The 18,729-nt window shown below is 44.9% G+C and overlaps 1 long non-coding RNA gene across 14 annotated transcripts in view; it reads left to right on the top strand.

The window, feature by feature from the left end:
• LOC113596804 (uncharacterized) overlaps window positions 1–18,729 on the top strand; it is a 102,780-nt gene that overhangs the window by 35,248 nt on the left and 48,803 nt on the right. For 4 of the 14 annotated variants that reach the window (XR_008295221.1, XR_008295219.1, XR_008295216.1 and 1 more), the window contains one exon: window positions 13,243–14,396. The exons of 7 other annotated variants lie outside the window; for them this stretch is intronic. This is a non-coding gene — a long non-coding RNA (uncharacterized LOC113596804). The remainder of the gene's footprint in view (window positions 1–13,242; window positions 14,397–18,729) is intronic. 3 more of the 14 variants (XR_008295218.1, XR_008295220.1, XR_008295222.1) reach the window with 3 other exon arrangements.

Here is an 18,729-nt window from a genome sequence, read left to right on the forward strand (position 1 = left end):
TCTGCCACTTACTAGTTGTGAGACCTTGAGCAAATTTCTTAACCACTCTCGGTTTCTATTTTCCCATCAATGAAATAGGGATAATAACAGTCCCTACTTATAGGATTGTGGCAAGGGTAGAGTGCGTTGCCTGGAATAAACACTATATAAAAGTGTTCTTACTTGAGCAGTCGGGGGAGGTGGGCATTAAGTACTATGGGAAAAGAGCCAGGGAAGTGTCAAGAGGCGGGGTGTCCCCTATACAATTGGTGGTCGTTCTGCACCTTTGCGTTTATTTCTCTTGGGCTTTCCCGAGTCTTTACCAAACCACATGCCTGCTCACCCCACCCCACAGTGCCAGTAACTTGCCATCGTGAGCCAACAGAGTAACAGTCTCCCATTCTCAATGCCTCTTTCATGAGGAAGCCCTTGCCTCCAGGAAACAGAAACCATCTTTATTCTTGTGCAGCGTACTTCCATCAGCCACAACTGTCAGTCATCCCCAACATCCCCCTGAGTTCCTGTCCTGGGGTCATTTGCCTGGGACACCTGTGCTTCTCATCACAGTCTGAGCAGTGGGTGTCGCTGGTCTCCAGCTTCTCCTGCTCTGGGGATCTGCTTCATTCTCCTTCACTCTGGACGTGGTGGGCTCCTGCCATTCTGTGCATCCAATGATGTTAGGAATACCAGGAAGCAAAGACAGGTGAAGGGAAGGCAGCTGTGAATGTTCTAGTGTGGGAGCTTTAAAAGCACTGATCCAGGAAATAGAGGTCAAGTTCTCCCTGACTCTGCCGCCAGCGAGCCACGTGACCCAGGCAAGTCTGTCTACCTCAGTCGGCTTCCTTCCCTGGGTTGTAAAGCGGGCGTGTTGGGTGAAGTCAGTAGTTTGCCAACTTTTCACCACCATCCCTTTTATTGTTTCTCTCTGCGTGGACTTCATGTTTTGAAAGATTGATCTTCCTCCAAAAATCCTCTGCATTTTCAAGAATTTATTTTACCATCTGTAATTAATCAGAAACTTTAATAAGCAAGGGAGAGTTTAATAACCCTGAATTCACAAAAGCCCAACAAAAAGCAAATATAAATAGACCAGACTTCTTTAGACGTTCTGTCATATTATTCCTGGTAAGTGCATGATTTCCAGCAGACTTTTTGAAATATTGGAAATAGCTTTGGCTCTCCCGTTGTCACTTTAGTATATTCCTGAGCATATACATGGTCTCTGAGCTTGAACAGCTTGGCTAGGTGATCTCTAAAGTCCCTTCTACTCCAAAAATGCTTTAAATTTATGACATGTTTATGCTGCTGGTGAGCTGAAATGAGCTGGAGGCTAGAGATCCAACCAAAAGAGGCATGTGGGGGCCAGCTGTGCTTCTGTGTGCAGTACAGTCAATCTTCATCCATTTTGATACGATGATTCAAAATTGATGTTATTTTCACATGGGTTGAATCGAAGTCTATCTTTGCTAAGCTTATGAAACAGGTTTGCTAACCACAATAGCATATGCCGAGTCTCCCAGTAGCCTGTCAGGGTAATCACAGGGCAGGCACAGAGTCTTCAGGCACTTAATTTCCCCAACCCCACGCATGCACCCCACAAAAATGATATCCTCATAATCAATCATTTTGACTGTCTGAAACATCTTAAGTTCGCTGGAAGTATAGCATTGCATAAAACCATATATTAATTGAGCAAAAGCTTTCTAGGCAAGAACCATGCTAGGTACTGGGAGGGCTACAGACGTATACAAGATGTAGCTTAATTGCATTTCTACAAAAACATTTTTTTAGCAGGAAAACCTTTTCAAATAGTGTGCATTACAGAGGCTCTGTTCTGTTCTCATTTCTGGGGAAACATAGAAGAGAGATGAGCAGAAAATAGAGAATGAAAGAGAAGACTGGGGCAGCTAGAGGCTGCTGCCAAAGAAGCAGACCCCACGGAGGAGTTAGGACATCTGGCTTCTGATTCTTGAGACTGGGGTCGGCTTTGACATCATTAGTTAGTAGAGGTGTAAAAAAAAAAAAAATGCTGAATGCAGACCAGAAATGCTTCGATAAGTCTATTCAACAACTACTTATTGCCTATCTACAATATGCCAAGCACCATGTGGTGATAAAATGCCAAGTAAGTCCCGGTCCTTGTCTTCAAGAATCCTGATGCCAAAGGAGAAGCCGTATAGGAAAATAGACATCTGTGGATGAAAAGTGCCACAGGAGTACCAAGCAGCACAGAGAAGAGAATGATTTTTTTTTCTATCATGGTTACTGAGGTTACTTTACAGAGGAAGTGACCTCGAGGCCAGCCTTGAAGTAAGTTTCAGCCTGATTACCAGGGGCATTCTAGGCACAGAGAGCCACATGGACAAAGCCACAAACGTTCATAGACAGAGGTGGCTGGACTTGAAGGGAGGGCCAATGAGGGTAAAAAAATGGAAGATGGCATTCGATTAGTCCAGATCAGTGTTCCCAGATGGAGACAAATCTAATATTGTTGTAAGGCATCACTTCACTTAAGATATTTAAGGGTATTTCCTTCAAGACTCAGTGGGGTGTGATTCTCAGTTGACTATCCGAGGCTATGAGTAGATGGACATGCAGCAATCACGAAAACCATTTTGTTTATTTACTTATTTATTTGGGTTTGGGGTGGGTTTTTTTAATGCTAGTTTTGTCATTTTATTTTTAAAATTTTAATTCCAGTAGAGTCAACATAGTGTTCTATTAGTTTCAGATGTACAATAGTGATTCAGCAGTTCCAAATATTACTCAGTGCTCGTCATGACAAGTGCACCTCTTAATCCCCATCACCTATTTCCTTCATCCCCCCCACCTCCCCTGGTAACCATCAGTTTGTTCTCTATAGAGAACAAAGTTAAGAGTTAAGAGTCTGTGTCTTGGTTTCTGTCTCTCTCTCTCTCTCTTTTTCTCTTTCCCTTTGCTCATCTGTTTTATTTCTTAAATTCCACATATGAGTGACATCATATGGTATTTATCTTTCTCTGACTTATTTTGCTTAGGTTTATACTCTCCAGCTCTGTCCATGTCATGGCAAATGGCAAGATATCATTCTTTTTTATGGCAGAACATCATTCCATTGCATATATATATACCACCTCTTCTTTATGCATTCATCTATCAATAGACACTTGGGTTGCTTCCATAATTTGGCTATTTGTAAATAACGCTGCTAAAAACATAGGGGGGGGGACAGGTCTCCCTTTGAATTAGTGTTTTCGTATTCTTTGGGTAAATACCCAGTAGTGTGATTACTGGATTGTAGGGTGGTTCTATTTTTAACAACTCTGTACTGTTTTCCACAGAGGCTGCCCCAGTTTGCATTCTCACCAACAGTGTACGAGGGTTCCTTTTTCTCCACGTCCTAACCAACACTTGTTGCTTCTTGTGTTATTGATTTTAGCCATTCTGACAGGTGTGAGGTGGTATCTCATTGTGATTTTTATTTGTATTTCCTTGATGATGAGTGATTTTAAGCAAGTTTTCATGTGTCTACTGGCCATCTGGATGTCTCCTTTGGAAAAAAATGTCTGTTCATGTTGTCTGCCCATTTTTAATTGGATTATTTGTTTTTTAGGAGTTAAGTTGTATCAATTCTTTATAGATTGGCCACCCAACTTAGTTCCTGGCTTCTCCTTATTCAGGGACCTTTTAAACTGTTTGTTGTTTTATCCCTTTTACCCCTCTCCCTGTTCCACAGGTCCCCACTCCTGTGTTTTTAGTGTATGTCCTTCCAACTCACTGTCCATACATTTACTACATAGAGTAGGTCTCGGTTGGAGGACTGGCCGGAAGGGTGACACACACTGAGCTGAAGTTACTTGGACCTTGTTTTCCTGGCAAATCAGAATATAAGCAAAGCAGCAATGTAGAAGGCATCCACCAGAGGAAGAGAACGCAGGTTCTCAGTGGCTCCCAATGCTTGCCTTGTTCTCATCATGGAGATTCATCTGTGAAGTTCGGTGGTCTCAGCATCTCCAGAATAAGGAATTCTCCAGATCACAGGAGGTTAGAACTGTGGGCTCACTGCCTTTAGTCCCTTTCTGGCCTGAACCACTATCAAACAGCTTAGAGATAACATTGCTTTAGACCCTCTCGGCCCCATCTGCAGATTCTATCACCACCTGTAAGGGAGGTGGGGTGGGGTTGGACAGGGCAGGAGACGGGAGGGGTTTCACCTTGAAGTGAAAAGGTTTCTGTTTGGTCATTGGCAATATCCTCGTTTCATATGTCTTCCCATATGTGTATTGTGCCAACCCCTTTTGAAGGAGAGGAAATGAGTTTTTATAGATTCCTATTTAACAAGCCTCAAAGCTTGGCGGAAGTCATGTGATCACCTGTGATCTGTGTGACACAAGCCTCTGGCCTCCTGGGTTTCCCGTGTGTCTGCAACACATGTTCGCTGCAATCCTTTCTAGAGAAGTTCTACATGACCATCACAAGGCTTACACTTCTATGTGTGCTATGTGTATGGTACCCTTCCTCTGCATGTAACAGGCAGCTTGAACACCTCCTGGATAAGACATGGAAACAGACTGGGACAGGGGACAGGGGTGGGAAAGCATCATTTTCAAGCTCTGGCTTTGTGTTGAGTCACTTTTCAGTCTGAGTTTTCGGCTCTGTCAGCACCCCAGGAGTCACTGGGCACAGCCACCCTGACTCTTGGAAGCGGAGCCGGGGTGTGGCTATTGTGGGAGCCAGTGTTAGAGTGTGACTGGATGGGGCCCAGCCTCAGCTGTGCTTGTGGTGACAAGGAGACTGCCATGCCAGCCCCCTCCTATCCTGACTGCTCCCTATTCACTCATCCCGCCTGGTAGCCTCCTGAAGGAGGTGAGGGAGGTGACAGAGGCCACAGGAGGAGAGGCTAAGGGAGGGGCTGTGGAGGGTGGGCATCGGCCTTGTCGCATGTGCTGTAACCTCTAGTGCTGGCTCAGGCACCGCACCCACACGAGCACATGGCCCACACTCAGACCCAATAGGTCCCTGGAGGATGAGCACAGGGTGACTTGGGCAGGCAGGCACTTCTTGGAACTCTCTCAGAATTTCCTGTTGTTGTTCAGAGTCATGTGACCTTGGGAGGGGTCCAGCTCGGCCCTCTGGGGGTACCTTAGACCGGCCCACAGAGGGGACCACCATCATCAGAGCTTGGTGGCCATCTACAGCCTGCTACCTGCAAGCTCGTCTCTGGGCCGCAGGCTCACGTCAGACCACAGTGAACTCCTTCCTGGCCTCGAACAAAAGCTCGGAAGAGTTAAGGGTGATGGTCTTCCCATTTTATGCACGCGTGAGCACATTTCATAAATGATGTAGCCTAAATGTGCCTTTATTTTTAAGTCAGTTTTGGGGAATTTCACACGCCAAATCCACTGACCTAAATGAACAGGACCAGATCCCACTTCCCCTGCAGGCTGTGGGACCCTGGGCAAGTTATTTAAGTCTCAGCTTCCTCATTTGTAAAATGTAAATAAAAATAGTCCACCTTAGAGGGTTGTTGGAGGGGTCAAATAAGCTCTTTCATCACAGGGCCTCATCACAGGGCCTCACGTGTGCACTGCTCGATAAATGGTAGCTCCCATTACGATTTTTACTTACAGCTGTCCCCTGCCTTACAAGAGGTACACACTCGCCATGTGCCTTCACCCTCAGAGAGGCTACTGTTACCTGCCATCTTGTGAACGCACTGTGCGAGAGATGTTGGGATCAATGGGGCCACAACCAACCAGAACTCAGCAAGGCCTTTCTTACAAGCCACTGGCACCCAGATGCGTGGGCTCCCATCAGCCCCTGGAACCCCATAACTGAATAGCAGTAGTGGATGGCACGCTTCTAAAAGTGGCATAGAGTGACTGCAAAAACACAAGTGACCCATCAATGGCAAGCTATTACAAAATACCGTTTCACTTATTGCAAGTGGGAGACGATGAAACATGGGCAGACAACCTAAACCATACATTCAAAAGGGCAAAGGGGGCCCGTGGAGGACAGCAGCTTTCTTCAGGAAGGCCTTCTACTGAGGACTCACTCCCTGCTTTCTAGGGCCTTCTGGGAGACCCCAGGAGGCTCCCAGAGCCACTCTGACAGACACCTCCAGTGCTTCTAGTGCTGTTCCTCGCAAGCACATCTTCTCTGAAGCTTGGAAACCTTCTCCAGGGGATTGGCCCCCCCTGGCTTGGGCACATTTCTGCTGCCTAGCCAAAGAGAGGCATCGGCGATGGGGGCAGAAGGAAGGAAAAACTGGGGATCAGTATTAACAGGCTGCCCAGCATCTTAGGCTGGCAGGCCAGCAGGATTTGGGGGCTGTGCGTGGGGCATCCTGCCACCGTGCGTCCTGGCTCCCATGTCACTTCATGGTAGTACTGAGCTTAAGGAGAATAAGAGGCAGCTGGGAGTAGAGGAAGTAAAAGTAGCTCCTACTTGCATGGCATTTTGCAGTTTGTAAAGATTTCCTAAGCAGGTCCTCATGTGACCCTCCTAACAACCCTCGGAGCGGGGGAGGGAGCGTCGTTCCGACTTAGTAGAAGACACTGAGCTCAAGTGAAATGACTTGCTCCACAGAAGGTCTGGATTCACAGCTCTGTTTTGCCACAGGCAAATCATGTGGCTTCTCCAGGGTCAGCTTCCTCCTCTATAGAATGTGGGGGGTGGATATGCAGACCTTACGTGGTCTTTTCACCTCTGATATTCTCCAGCCCATCTAATTTAGTATATATAGGCTCTTCTCAGCTCACGACTCATTCTCCGTGAACATTTATTCTATACAAGTGTTCGTTCCAGCCAAGGATTCCCACTCCAAAAGAAGCATATGAAGTCCTCTCTTCTCCTTGCTGCTGGGGACACTTAGGCACCCACTTACAGACGCTAGCAGCTTCAGGGACGCTCCCTTTCTGCCATTTATGCTGGCAGAGGACACTAGGAACTCAGAACTTCTGCTGCCGCGGTGGCCCTATGCACAAGACAGGATCGCTGAGCCCATGTTGGGGCTCCCCTCGGCAGAGACCGCATTCTATTTTAGAATGCAGAGTGACTTTTTCTGCTGGAATCAGGTTTTAAAGGCTGCTGGAGATCTGTAATGGTAAGGTGCTATGGTTAGTTGCATTGTGAGTTTAATAGGCCCCTATGGAATAGCCTGGAAGCCTCTCTCTCCCGTTCATAAGTTTCTCTGAAACAAGCTTGTTAAGTTTCAACACATGTGGCTCAAGAACACTATCTGTGGCTGCAGACTGACTTGTACTTAACCATCATTCCCAACCTATCAGGGTTGTGGCTCCTACAGTCTCTGGTCCAGAACCCTGCATGGAGACACAATCAATCAATTATCTCAGGTGGCTATTATTTCTCTTAAATAACCATTCTGCTCATTGCTAAGTGCCTGTGTTCTCCCAGAGTCTCCATAGACTAAGCAACATGTCAGCATGAGATGATAGATCCAGAGTGCGAGGAAAAGGACTTAAGACACGTGGTAGGTAATGTCCCAGTGTTATGATATTGACGCCATGCCTGTCCCCAAATCGCCAGCCTGGCTCCACTGTTAGACATAACACTGGGCTGGGAGGGGTGTGGGAGATTCTTGGCCAACGCGGCATTTCTTATCTAGTGCTGACCTCACTTACCATAGAACAGGGCTAGAAAGTGTGTGGGTCTTGAAAGTTCAGAGTGTCCTGGGCTCAGGATGGTTCTTAGTTTTAAAGATTTCTGTAGAACTATCCACCACTGCCCACCCCCACGTAACCCCGCACCAAAGTTTATAAGCTCTGCTAGCCAATACAAGAAATTCAACTATATATTTTGTTAACTCTGTTTTGCTTTCTTAGAACGTACAGCATAATAGAAGAAACAGACATTTATAAATAACCCTGACACTAGGCAGACAGATAAGTGCTAGACCAGATACACTAGATATACAAACACAGTGCCTTGAGAGACTATTTCAGAGGATCTTAAAAGGGTTTGGGAGAGGCACGAGATTAGAACCAGGCCTTAAAGAGTAAGAGGTCTTTGACAGATGCTTCTGGGAGAAGGTAAGGGGTGCTGGAGACGGGAAGGAGAATAGGTGGGGGGTGTGGTGGGCACCAGCCAGGGAGTGGGGCGGGGGGGGCAGAGCAGGGGGGAACCATGGGTGCAGGCGCTGGAGATGGAGGCTGTAGCGTCATCGTGGAGGACTCTGAAAGCCAGGTTTAGGAGGCTGGACTTTATTCAGTGAGGATCCCTTGCAGGAGCTGAAGGAGGCAGTGGCTGTGCCGGTGTGTGTTTCAGGGAGACCACCACAATGTCAGAACGGAGGACGGACTCATGGGGGGTCGGACAGTGGGCACCAGCAGGAGGCTGAGCGAGGGCCTAGGGGGAATGACTGGGCATCTAAACTTAGGTGAGGCAGAGATGACGGAAGGGAAGGGGAGAGTGCAAGAGACATCATGAAATGCTTACTAAAAGTTTTTATAGTCCAGACACGTGCCTCTTTAGGGCTGATCTTATGAGAGCGTGTCCACTATTCTTCTGGGGTCTCTTTTATGAGATATTCCTCTGCTCAGAAAGTTACAGTGGTTCCCTGTTGCCTGTTGGATCAAATCCAGGCTTCTTCCCATTCTGACCTTCAAAGCTGCCCACTAACTGGATCCTTCGTGATTTCCTCTCCACTGTCATCTGCAGATGTTAACATTGTAAGCAGTGTAGTTCTGCTTGGACCAAGACAATCTGCTCATAGTCTCTGGCCTGGCCTGAATCGTGCCTCAAGGCCTCTCTCCTCTCAGCTGAGGCCACCTGATGCCCCTCATCTGCACCCCGACATACATATACAGGTTTAACTCAGTTTCACCCAGCCTCCTTAGTACAATACTGACATGAGGTAGGATTGAGTTCCAGGTTCTGGCTCGGTTCGATGTGTCCCTTCCTGCTGGAGCTCTCTGTGCTTACACTATTCTTCCCTGAATATGACAGAAGGAATTCTTCTAGCTTGTCCAGACCCACAGGAGGGAGAGACAGAGGAGGGGCAAAGTGGACAAGGCTCAGCCACACCTCTCTCCCTGCTCCACAATTCAGTCAGGATTGCTCGGTTTGGCCAGTTCTATATGTGAGCTGACAGGACATTGTATTTGAAGAGTTTCATACCAGAGAGGGCTTTAAATGCATTGGCCTAGACTTGGCCAACTTCTTCTTGATGTAAAAATGGAGCACAAGGTCAGAAAGACTTGCTTTCTCTATTTGCTTCCTGGTCAGGTGCCGACAGTGGCGCATGGCAGGGGCTTAAGCATGAGGGAAGAGGAACCCGGTCCCAGGGCCTTGGAATTTACACTCAATCTGTTTCTGGTTACAGCAGTTGTTCAGTACGATTTATTTTGAGACTCTATAATCCTTGAGTCAGAAGGTGGTGACTCGGTGAATCTATATTGGGCAGGAGGTGGTAAAGCAATGGGGACAGCCATGATGGGGGTGTGGTATGTGGTGGTATTAGACGTGGGGGGCGGAATGGAAGGCTTGGATAGCCTTCCTTCAGGGGGCTTGGGACAGGAAAACAGACTTCACCACTGCCACCGGGTGCTCACTCTCCCCTTGCAAAGGCCCTATGAGGTGCTCCTTTTCAGAAGTCAGACTCCTCTTTCCCAGCGCACCTGCTTCTGACAGACACTGTCTGTTTCAGGGCTTATTTTTAGCCAGTTTTGACTGCACCCAACCGTGTTTCACCCTCTGCAAAGTTCTAAAGAAGCGATGGTTTAACAATAGGACCAGGCATCAGGCCCCGGAGTCTGTCTTATCAGGGGGAAACACCTAAAACTGCCGTAATCCTTCCTCTCACACATCTCTACAAGGAAAGGTTTCCTTGGTTGGCCAAAAGGAAGTGTGGCTACTTGTATAGAGGGGTGGTGGCAGATGGCAGAGCTCCTTGTCCCTGCTGATCGCCAGTGGTAGGGCTGCCCCAGCTCAACTGCACCTAGTAGGCAAGCCCTGCTTTACCTCACTCCCCCCATTGTGTGTCCTGTGCTCTCCTCCTAGCTGTAGGCACACACCACGTCCATTCATTCGGTGAGAGCTGGGCACCGGCCAACCAGGCAGACTTCCAAAGTGCCAATCCACAAGGGTTGCATTACCGGGCTGTAAAACATCACTGAGTATAATGAAATGAAAGAAGATACGTTTACCAAAACACCTTTCAAGGAGAGCACTAAATTTATTTCATTCATTTCCTAAATAAATGTTTAGTTGCACCTATTCCATTCCCCCAACCAATAGATATTTATTTAGCACCTTAAGGTTTGTGCCAGACACTGGTCTAAGCACTGAGATACAATAATGAGCATAACAGCCTTCACCATGGTAGAATTTATATCCTAAAAGGGAGACAGACATATACAAGGATCTTAGGTCAAGTTCCTCACAAGCAGACACTGAAATGATTTGGGTTTAGTGATCTATTAATGAAGTAGAAATGAAAGGTGATAGGGATTGTAGAGACATGAGACCTTGTGGGATAGGAAAAAGTCAAATCATCTGAGTCCCAAACAATGGGAGGTAAGACATAAAATTGGTGTATGCAACAAAGGTCCATTAAGATTTCACAGTTACATAGAGGGACTCAGTCTATGAAAAAGACCAGCTTCAACCTCCATATTCAAGCTTGTGCTTCAGACAGCCTCAGAGTAGCCTCCAATGAGTTGACAGAGGCATGAGGCTGAGAAAGCAAAGAAATGAGGCAATATTGAGACTTATGTCTAGGAAAGATTTCTGGGTATGCCTACAGGGTTAGGGTTAGGGTTAGGGTTATGAAATTGACTGGAAGCAAACAGATTAGAAGCCTACTGGGTTGTTGTTGTTGTTGTTGTTTTTTAATTTACTTATTTGTTTTGAGAGAGAGACAGAAAGTGAGTGGTGGAGGAGCAGAGAGAGGGAGAGACAGAATCCCAAGCAGGCTCCACACTGTCAGCACAGAGCCTGACACAGGGCTGGAATTCACACACTGTGAGATCACAACCTGAGTTGAAATCAAGAGTCAGACGCTTAACCAACTGAGCCACCCAGGTGCCCCTAGTAGCCCACTGGTTTTGAGAGAGCTCTGTTGTCAGAGAAATCATGATCCTGATTCGAAAAGCAGAAACAAAAACAAAACAACCCTGCCCCCCCCCACCAAAAACACCTTGTAATATAAAACATTTCTCAGGCCTTTAAATTTGCATTGGCTGGAAGCAGGCTGTGAATTATATAGTCCCAAGGATGGCCAAGTCAGCAAAGCTCACTTCAGAGAAGGCCATGGGGGAAATTGGGCATGGACCCATATTCCAACGGTATAGTCTGGCACCAGAGAGAACAGTGGACAAGGAAATTCCTTCAGAGATCAGGATTAAGGTCTAGTCAGAGAATTTCACCCTCACACTGGAACAAACAGTCTTCACTGTGTCTATCCAGAAAGATTTTATCGTTGCTGCGGACAAGTGACTGCCTTGTAGCTCCCATTATTCCTTTTTCTGAATGGAATTTTATTATGGCTTTCCTGTTCCTACCTCCATATCGTGTTTTGACTGGTGGTTAGTGGAGAGATGATACTTATCTTTGTGTTCATAGGTCTCTGGACCACAGGGGGCTACATCTAGACTTGCTAGAGATAACTGTATATCACCCAGAGATCCTGGTCTTTGAGCTGGATATAGTGACTGAGTGGGATTTTGGAGGTGTGTGTGTGTACTAAGAGTGTAAGTATAAGACAGGTGTGCAGTAATATTTAATGACCAGTCTACCTCCTTAGCAGGCTGATAACATTAGACCTAGATGGCTAGCTGTCTATCCAATATTCATATAATATACAATTGATATGGGGGTAGACTACATTTCCTAGCATCCCTTACATCCATATAACTCGCTACCACCAATGGAATGTGAGTAGAAATGATGTGTGTCACTTCCAAGCTGGGACTTTTAAGAAGCTAATGGGGAATATCCACATTTTCTTCTCCTGTCTGCCATCTGAATGTTGAAAACTCTGAGTTTCTAGGGAATAGTGGAGCCACAAGATGGCCCCTAAACACCACATAAAGGAATGCTCGACACCCAACCATATGAAACATGTACATTGGACAATTACATGATCAAGAAATATAGATTGTGTTAAACCACCATTGAGGGGGCGGGGTTGCACAAACTAGCGTTACCATAATGCTAGAAACAACTTCATATAAGAGTTCATGACGCTGAATCAGGCATTCATTAAGCCCTTAAATGGTGTTCCTACATCATGGTACACAAAGACAAAAATGCATATCCAGATAAAAACATCTATTTCAGTGAGAACCAAGTTACCGTTCACTCCACAATAAAAGGATTTAATGTAGTCACCCTTCCAGGCAGGTGACAGTTTTGTACCTCTAGGTCATGATACCATATCGGGGGTTCAAGGTTAGTCACTGCTTCTGGGAAGTTAGATACTCAGCAGCGATGGTGGCCAGGTCAGCCTCTGCGAAGGAAAATGCATATTGTAGCCTATCTATAATTGTAACCCTGCCATTGTGATGATGTTCATAACCTCACTGATTAAAGACTGAGGTGACTGGGAAAGAGGCTGGCTGACATTCATAGAGCAAGATACCTGCACGGTGGACATCTTTGTGAGAACATTCTCATGGAACAAACATTTTCACATCCTGGACCCATTATGATTTGCCCATTCATGTGCCTCTTTCCCAAAAATGCTTTGTCACATATCCCTTCCAAGTCTTTGACTATTTTTCCAAACCATTAGTCATTGTCCATGAATTGGCTTAGATCCAGATCTCAGGTCATCTCTCCTTTCAGACCAAATACCACTTAAAGCTCTGTACAATGGAAGGATTTCTCTCCTCTGTAGTCCTTAGGGCCACCCCTTCCAGCCTGTAAATAGAGCTGTAACATGACAGGAGTCCCCTTACTGCTGGTGCCAGCATATTGTGCAGATCCATCTATAAACCAGCTTATTTTCTTTTCAATATATGAAATTTATTGTCAAATTGGTTTCCATACAACACCCAGTGCTCATCCCAAAAAGTGCCCTCCTCAATACCCATCACCCACCCTGCCCTCCCTCCCACCCCCCATAAAACCAGCTTATTTTAAGCTAGGACTAAAGATGGGAGATGCTGCGATTGAAACATGCTCCCTGAGTTCATAGAAGATGATGGGATTCTGAAGTAGAAGAGGCAACATAGCACTTAGCCATCAAAGGCAGAGTGGGCATGGTTACCATAAGGGGTATCAAGCCCAGAGTATAATCCTATAATTCCTGACCCACAGGAATCATTGTAAGTGTTAAGCTGATGATGGATCCCTAGGAACAACATAGAGGAGCAGCTCAATACATTCCTTCTTGACCTGTATAACCAAAGGAACTCTAGGTCTGGAAAATATAAGCCTGACTTGAGTCACTGCAGTAGAGAATCTAGATCAGCATCAACTCAAAGACCCAGAGCTCACTGAATGAAAGGAAGACTGAAAACCCTTGAGAAAGTGCCCTGAGGTATTATCACAGGTATGTACTACAAATCTTTCTAGCCTTCCCTAAGCAGCCTTCCTGTAGCCATTGCCCACGTAACTAACTATACACTGTGGGGGAAGCAAATACCCAAACATTTTCAGAGATTATTGAACACTGGATCTGAGCTAAACCCTGAGGACCCACAACACCACTCTAACACATAAGCCAGAGTGGAGGCCTTGGGGGAGGGTGTCATGCCATAGAGACATTTTTTTAATTGAGGGTATCAAGGTAGGTGGCTTGACCGAGATGGTAAAAAGGAAATACATGGAATTTGGGGCTTTGTCCATATCACAGTAGTCCCAGTAGATCACAAATATACCCCATTTTCCCCCCATGTTCCTGAGTATATATTGGGAATAAATATACTCAATGACTAAAAAATCTGTATGTTTCCTCCTGACCTATAGAGTGAGGACTATCATGGTAGGAAGAAAGTGGAATCCGTGGAGCTACCCTACCGAAATGGTGGATCAAAGCACCCTGTTTATCGTGGAATCACAGAGATTAGAACTAATAAAGCCTGGAAAGAGGCAAAGAGGATAATCTTCACTATACTCCCATTTACATTATTTGTTTGTCTTACGTAGAAGACCGATCATGGAGCATAGTAGCGGACTCTCATAAACCAAGTCAGGTAGAGGCTACATTTAGTTCCAGACAGACTTTTCGACATTGTAGATCAATACATACCCTGGCACTTAGTATGCAGCTGTTCATCTGAAAAATGATTTTATTTCTACAAGGAAACACCACCATCAAGTAACTTTCATGTGGAAAAGAGAGTTTTCTCTATCTTGCTATAGAATTACATCAGTTATCCAGAGTCATGTCATGTTTTTACTCTAAAAGGCATGCATTTCTCAAGATGGTGGCAAAGAGAAATGTCTTGGAACCCTTTTCAGAGACAAAGGTAAGGAGTGAATGAGTGGGGTCTATATGATAAATACATGCTGACATTCCTATTTCCCTAAATTTTTGGATTCCTTCCTTTACATTACACCAGAGAATTTCTGTTGTTGCTGATGAGAAGTCCACTGGTGTTCTTTTGTAGTTAATCTATCTCTACCATAAATTCTGGGATTTTTCATTATTTTTATGTTTTATAGTTTACTATAATGTGGAGTTTGGAGATTTATCATATTTAACACTTAATGAGCTTTATAAAGCCGAATATTTATTTCTTCCTTCAGTTCTAGAAATATCTACCATTCTGTCTTCAATTTTTGTGTCTTTGTCATTCTTTCCTGAAACTGTCAGTCTCTCCTGAAACTGTTTTATTAGACTATATTGGACTGCCTCCATGTGTTTTAATTTCCTTTTTATATTTTCTATTTTTTAATACATTGTGCTGAAATTCTAAGAAATTTTATCACTTCTATTTCCCAATCCACTAATTCCCTCTTCAGCTCTGTCCAATCTATAACTTGGACCTTTTTTTTTAAATTTCAGTGCTCTATTTTTCATTTTTAAGATATATACTTTTTTTCATATTTACACATTCTTGTTTTGTGAATCCTGTATTTCTTCTGTGGATGCTGCTCTATCCTTTATTCCTTTGAGGATTTTAAACATGCATGTTTTAAGTCTTTTTCAGAGTACTCTGTTATTTCTCTTTTCTCAGACGTGTTTCTTTCAATTTATTGGATATAATGACTATATCATTATCCTGCCTTTCCTCAAATGCTTTATTAAGAATTGCGAGCTTGTCTTCGATGAAATTTTTAACAGCTTTTTTGCAGTATAACCTATCTACCATACAATTCACCTATTGAAGTGTATAATTCAGTCGCTTTTAGAATATTCACATGGTTGTATGTCCATCACCACAATCAATTTTTCATTACCCGTTCCATGACATTTTGTCTCATATGTACTCCTGTACTATGATGACCTCCCTGTGGAGCAGTTTTACAATTTCAGTGCAAAGCACCAAAGCACATATTTTGTTTGAGGCTTGGCTCAAGACTTGGGCTCTGAGAAAATAGAGTCATACTAAGCTCTGAACTCATCATAAAGGTTTATGCCTGGGTATTATGCAGGTGACTTTTCTTCCTTAGCCCCTGGTAGTACCTCATTTTGGCATGCAGTTCCAGGAGGGAGGGGAGAGTTATTCTAACTTCCTCTTTTACATATCATCTTACTCAGGAATTCTGATTCAGACCCACTGCCAATAATGGAGCTACCAACAAGAACACTGGCCTTTATCCTTGCTTGGGCATTAAAGCTGTGGTTTTGATGATGTTTATGTATTTCCTCCTCCCCTGGATCATGAGGCTCCACTCTAGCCTTTGCCTGTGACTGTAGGTTCTTTCCATATATTTTCTTCTCCCTTTTTAGTGCAACAACTTTATTTCTGGTCCATGAAGACTTCTCTTTCTAGTGATTTATGTATGTATTGATTTTTAAATGTTCTATCTATTATATGTGATGTGGAATGAAAGTGTGAGGTTCAGTCTGTGCTCAATCCACCCCATTGCCATAGAATTGGTAAAGGCTTTTCCAGACAACCTTCTGGCAGTCTTCTCAGATTCTCAGGGTGTTCATCCTGCCCTCGACTCCCCAGGATGTTCCCAGTGGCGTACCCCATGCTTTGGGCCATTACCTCTATAGAATAGACTCTTTGGATGTGGAATGTTTTGCAGTTTTAATGCAAGACCCCCTACGGAACTGAAAGACTAATCTTGTCTTTCCAATATACTTGCAGGCCAACTTCCTGTCCTTTAACCAACTTGTTAGCATGAGCAAGTGTGTGCAGGGGAGATGGGTGGGATCTCATGGTGGACTGCTATCTGTCCGCATCTGCAAATACCTCCCTCTCTGACCTGTGAAGATGGAAGGGGCAGAGAGAACCTCTTCAAAGTCATACCTGTGGTGGAGTAGAGCACCAGACTAGAGAGGACACAGGTGATTTTAACTGGTTCTATCACTACCTATCTCTGGGGCTAGTGGAAATCACTTTGTTGTCTTAGCTTCTATGGGAATACTTATAACAGCAGTTTGTCATGACAAATTGCTTTTTTTTTTTTTTTCATTCATGCAGCATGTATTTCAGAGACAGTCTGGCCTGATCTAGTGCCAACTCTGCCACTAAACTCTAACTCACTTGATGACTTAGGGCAGCTCATACAAGATGGAAACTCCATGGGTACCGATTTCAACTAAGAGAAAACTTAGAAGTTGGTAACAGAGCTATCTGAAGATAGGCTGGATTGTCTGGGGAAATGGCATTATAACAGCTAACATTTATTAAGCAATCATTTGCTTACTTTTCACAGCAATCCTATGAGTTAGATACTATCACCCCATTTCAGAGATGAGGAACAAGAGCTCAAAAGGTTATATGGAAGTAGAAAACTAGGCTCGGACCCCAGATCTGTGAAACCAGGCTGACTACTCCCACCCACTCTTCTGTTTTGCCAGTGGAAGTGCTCAGAAGAAACCGGATGACCACTGGCCAGCAGGGGAGAGAGCACAGCAGCAATTAGGTTGGGCTGAGTGACTGCTCAGCACTGAAGTTCTAGAACTCTTCATTCTCTAGGGCTCTGTTTCCTGGAAAGTAAGACTTGAATTTGATTGCTAGAGGCTCCTTTCTGTTTTAAAATCCTGTGATGCATGTGCTAGGGATAGATGGTGACAGAAAAGAAATACCATATATACTCTCTGACGTCTCAGGATTTAGTTGGGAAGACGAGCCATGAGTATGAACCCAACTGCCCATGGCCCACTGCTCTGCTGGTGGGCAGGGAAAGTCAGCAGGGGGGACAGAAAGTGTTGGAAGGAATGAGCAGGGGGCTTGGAATGGTAGGGTCTAAGTGGGTGCCAAGAAAAGGAAACAGAAAGGGTGAGTGTTTGGAAAGCCAGACGTGTTTCCCTTTGAAAGCTTAGCTGCCACACAAGCAGCTCTATCCATGCCTTGACAGCTCCTAGCCTCAGCTGTCAGAGGGTGTGTTTCACTCTCTCTAACCAGCTAAAGTGTCCTGGCTGTCCCGAACTCAACACCTCCTCTCCTGGTCTCCTGCCTGAGCCTGACACAGGAGGCTGAGAGAAAGACCACCATCGCTTTGGCTGCCTCCCACTCCCAGAAAGCCCTTTGGGTTAAGGGCTGCTATAAATATTAAGATAGGAACCCTGACGTGTGTGTGTGTGTGTGTGTGTGTGTGTGTGTGTGTGTGTGTGTGTGCGCGCGCGCGCGCGAGTGCGTGTGCACAATTTTTTTTATTTTCCCCAAATCTTCAGAGTATTTTAGGCATGGGGAGGAAGAAGGACAAGTTAATGACAGTGATGTCGTCAATTAACTGGGGAGGAGACTTACACTTCCTACACTTTAACTTCCTTTCCTACCAAAAACTTGAACAAAGCTAGGAGGTTGTCATGATTTGTTGGTAGGGGTGGATGGGAGAGTGGGGTTGCCCTGTAAAGAGGGACATAGCAGCATAATAGCAGCAACCAGCTTGGATATTTGTAGGCAGAGCCTTTAAAGCCACTGCTTGGGAAAGGGGAACTCTTTGGATAAACCACTGTATCTGTTGGAGCGTGGTCACTTTCACACTAAATGGAAGTTTCCATCAGTGGTATCTTACCATGCACAAGCAGTACAAGGAGAGGAAGGAAATGCCCTTTTGGAAACTAGTTTACAGATAAAGTGAGGCAGTGGACAAAAATGTGGAATCCAGGAAAATTAAAGAGAACAACTTCAATTCAATTTGGAAATGTTTTCTGGCATCTTCTGCCTGACCAACATTGTCTAAATGCTGTGAGGCACAGGGTCTTGGAGGTAAGATCTATCCAGGCAGGTAAGACTAACACACAAGAGGGGCACCAGGGTGGCTCAGTCAGTTAAGCATCCGACTTCGGCTCAGGTCATGATCTCATGGTTTGTGGGTTTGAGCCCTGTGTCAGACTCTGTGCTGACAACTCAGAGCCTAGAGCCTGGAGCCTGCTTTGGATTCTGTGTCTCCCTCTCTCTCTGCCCCTTTCCTACTCATACTCTGTCTCTCAATGATAAATAAATAAATGTTAAAACATTTTTTTTAAAAAGACTAACACACAAGAAACTACGGGAATCCCTATAAATGCTGAACAGAAAAGACAAAATTCTTGACCTACACTCCTACACTGTACTTGTTCTAGAAGTGAAGTATTGCTACTAACCTAGATGTTCCAGACTTGGTCGAATGCTATATAAGTTTGGGTAGAGTGAGGACAGCTAGAGTTCAAGTAAGAATCATTGGTTCAATCTGGAT

This window comes from Acinonyx jubatus, chromosome C1, assembly GCF_027475565.1.
Source record: "Acinonyx jubatus isolate Ajub_Pintada_27869175 chromosome C1, VMU_Ajub_asm_v1.0, whole genome shotgun sequence".
Taxonomy (NCBI): Eukaryota; Metazoa; Chordata; class Mammalia; order Carnivora; family Felidae; genus Acinonyx; species Acinonyx jubatus.